This window comes from Solanum pennellii, chromosome 10, assembly GCF_001406875.1.
Source record: "Solanum pennellii chromosome 10, SPENNV200".
In the NCBI taxonomy this organism is placed as follows: domain Eukaryota; kingdom Viridiplantae; phylum Streptophyta; class Magnoliopsida; order Solanales; family Solanaceae; genus Solanum; species Solanum pennellii.
This window is the reverse complement of record NC_028646.1, coordinates 75,619,358-75,623,230: the sequence shown is the minus strand read 5'-3', so window position 1 is coordinate 75,623,230 and position 3,873 is coordinate 75,619,358. Positions and strand designations below refer to the sequence as shown.

Genomic DNA, 3,873 nt, shown 5'->3' with positions numbered 1-3,873 from the left:
AAAAAAAAAAAAAACCACAAGGGCTTATGCCCATTACAAATAAAATACAAAACGAAATAAAGATGAGTCTCTTGATCTGACGCCTTCAAATTTCTTCACTTCGCGGAATCAGGTTGGGATTTTTCGACTACTCTCATGATTGGTTGTCTCGATGAAAGAGAGCATGAGTCTTTATGACTCCTCTGGAATGCAAAGGGGAAACGTGAGTTCGTGATGGAACTCGGGCGGGTTTTACATACACAAAAAAAAACCATATCAGCCAATGGAAGATGAGACGCTAAAAAATAATAGATAAATAAATAGTAGGAAAACAGTATCGTAAATGAGGAGCAACATTAGCATACTTGTGAAAATTCATTTCAAAATCCGAACACTATAAGCAGATAGGACAAGAAAACAACAATCTTGAGGAATATTTAGATAATTTAAAGAAACGCTATCAAAAGTCGACTTGAAGCAAATAAGATACTAGCTCGTTTAATTTATCATTTCCATTTGTGACAAAAACAATACAAAGGGATTTAAAACCCAAAATTATATACTTGACCTCAGAAACATTTTAACACAGTAAGCAATTAAGTCAAAATCTAATGGCAAGGAAAACAACCAGCAATTTAGAGCAAGCAAATGTTAAAGTCTCAAGAAAAAGGTTATATAATTTCGCTAAGCATACACGACTATATATCGATGAAGCTAAGGTAGGAAATAAAAACATTTTTTCATATCAATAGTAATCAAAGCGTTTTGAGGACAATAATAAAGCAACACAACAACTAATCTTCATTTTACTTCCACAAAAACAGCAGTTGCGTAACCTAAAATTTACAAAAACAGATACGAGAATTCGGCTTTGACAAAAATCGAGTTGATAATCTTAATGCTGAATGCAACCACTCAAGGCAGAAAGCAACAACTATATAGCATACATTTTCAACCGAAATAGAGACGATAGTAGTATGTGAAATCACATATGGACTTGTGACCTTGACGAAATGAAAGAATCACATTGACATGGAAGATAATCTTCAGCAGAGCGATACAGTAGAACTCTTTCAAAACTTTCTTAACTTTAAGAAGACATTCTATCACTCCCATTAATCATATCGAATCTAAACAGATGAATAACGACACTTAACAGATAACAACTCCAACATACACACCATGTAATATCGATTCACTAATATCAAACCATCCAACCACACACAACCAGATTCTCACCCTCAAACCATCACATCGAAACCAAGAAGAGAAGGAAATTATACGGAAGGGGTGTTTACCTGTCGAGGAGCAGCGACGCAGGGACGAGCGAGCAGACGGGACGAACTTCCACCACTAAGACGTCTCGAAAGAAGCTACAGTCATGCGTACTAGAACAGAAAGTGGTTCTCCGATTTTGTTTCAACTCCTTGGTTTATCTCTACCTATTGTGTTTCTGAAAAACGTCGAAAGAAAAAAAAGAACTCTTCTCCAAAACAGAACAGAAGAAGAACAACAGAGCAGCCAAGAGATGTTTCTCAAAAAAAAAAAAAAAAAATTCCCAACCCAACCGTCCTTCTACAACAAAACAGAAAAGAAACAGAATACTCTCTCGAATTTTATCTCAACCCTTTGCGATGGAACTCAAAAAAAATTCCCAGAAAAATCGTCCAACAACAGCCACAAAAGGAAACAGAATATTTTCCAAATTTTGTTTCAACCAAAAATTGCTAACCCTCTGAAAATTTCTCAAACCAAAAATGTCCAACCAAATTTCTTTGCCAAATTTTCAACCCAAAATCGCTCTCTGAAATTTTTTCAACCAAGAAGTTGCTAACCCCCATTCAGTCTAGGGTGGGGGGTTTATATAGAGATGACGAAAACTAGGGTTTCCCCTTTGGAGGGCGGGAAAACGAATTCAAAATTTGAAATCTCTTTCCCTAAACAGAGCAACATCTTTTTCCCGAAATTCAACCCCATTCCGAAAACGGAAGGGGAGAATGGACGCTCTCGATCAAACTCTTGTCCCATAGACACCACGTGGCATCATCTCGCCATCTCAAGGACGAGCACGCGAGCCTGCCACAGCCCCAAAAGCATTGTACACGGTACGATGGGTTGAAAAAAAAAGAGACGTTGGGGGAGAGAGAGCGTGGGGAGACGCGGGGGAGGAGAAAGAGATGGGTCTGCGCGTTGTCACTTGCGCGTCTGGGGAGTTTCCGTTTCTCTGTCTTTTCTGGCTTTTGTCTGTTGTTCTGGGAATCGCTGGGGAGAGAAAGGGGAAGAAGGGGTCGCGTGGGAGAGAGGATGAGAGAGAGGAGGAGAGCGAAGGGGACGGGTCGCGTGTGAGAGGGGGATTTCCGTTTTGGGTTCTGCTCTTCGCTGCGTTTTCTGTTCTTTCTGGGAATTTTGTTTGGGGTCGTGTGAGGAAGAAGAAAAGGGAAAGGGAAAGGTGGGTTGGGTCGGGTCGGACGGGAATTGGGTCGAGGGGGGTTAAATGAAAAGGGTTTGGGTTGAAAGGGAGTGTGGGCTGCTAAAAGGGAAAAATAAAGGCCCAGTTCTGATGTTAAAAGAAAGGGCATGGGCCTATGAATTGGGCTTGAATTCGTGGGCTGCTGAAAGGGAATAAAATTGGTATTGGGTTGAAAAGAGTTGATTAAGATAGGGAAGGGAATTGGATTTAAATAGATAACTAATTAAAATGACGAATTTCGCATTAACCAATTAACGAGCTTTTTATTTAATAAGACAATTATTAAAAATCGTAAAAAAGCGATTCAAACGTATAATTATAATTTAAATTAACTAGTTTAATAAAACCTATAAATGTATATTTTGATGATTTTGGAATAATCATAAGATATACTACTTATATACATAATTATGTAAAAAAAAATATATTATCGAAAATTATGTCTAAGCGTATTCGAAGTAACATAAAATTCATACATTATATATATATTTTAATATATATATATATATATATATATATATATATATTTTTAATTTTCTTTTTAATTTTCGCAAGATTTATAAAAACTAATTAACTTAAATAATTTGAAAAACTCTCGTAGCTCGATAATTAATTTATACCAACGTGGGTCAAAATTGGGTGTCAACAGAGAGACGAATGGGCACCTTTTTGCTACGTTTACATTTTCATGATTGTTTCGTTAACGTCAGTTTAATTTCTTTCTCTCCTAGGCCCTAACTAGTTAATAATGTTTGGTAATGGCTTGAAATGTTGTTACTAATTATTGTATTAATAAATGCAGGGTTGTGACGCTTCAATTCTTCTTGATCAAACGACTATTATTGATAGTGAAAAGACTGTTCATGGTAATAACAATTCTGCTAGAGAATTTGAGGTGATCGATAGAATTAAAACGGAGGTTGATAAAGTTTGTGGTCGTCCAGTTGTGTCTTGTGCACAGCTACATGGAAGTAGAACTAGGAAAAAGGGATTCAACTACAAGCAAGTAGTACCACTGCCAATAATAACATTCCAACACTGTTGATGGACTTACTTGCACTTATTGACAACTTTAAGAAGGAAGGTTTGGATGAGAAAGATGCTTGGTTTATAAACAAATAAATAAGGAGTAACGTAATTTTTACATATAGCAAAAATAAAAATTATATTCGTATGTTATATCTATAGTTTGTATAATTGCGCTCCATAGCAAACATAAATATGTGTATTTCGCTATACATATACGAAAAAACAATTTTATAATTTGCTAAGAGCAGTTATATAATTCGTTAACATATACAAAAGAAAGCAGTTGTATAATCTGTTTCAGTATTCGTATACAAAAGATCAATTGTATAATATGTATTTGTATAAAGCGAGAATAAGAGAAAGACAAAAAAAAATTGGACATGGAAAGATTGAAT

At 35.9% G+C, this 3,873-nt stretch overlaps 1 pseudogene; it reads left to right on the top strand.

Moving 5' to 3' along the window:
* The window catches only part of LOC107001586, a 14,165-nt pseudogene extending 10,594 nt beyond the window's left edge, over positions 1–3,571 (top strand).
* Positions 3,572–3,873: the final 302 nt, after the last annotated feature.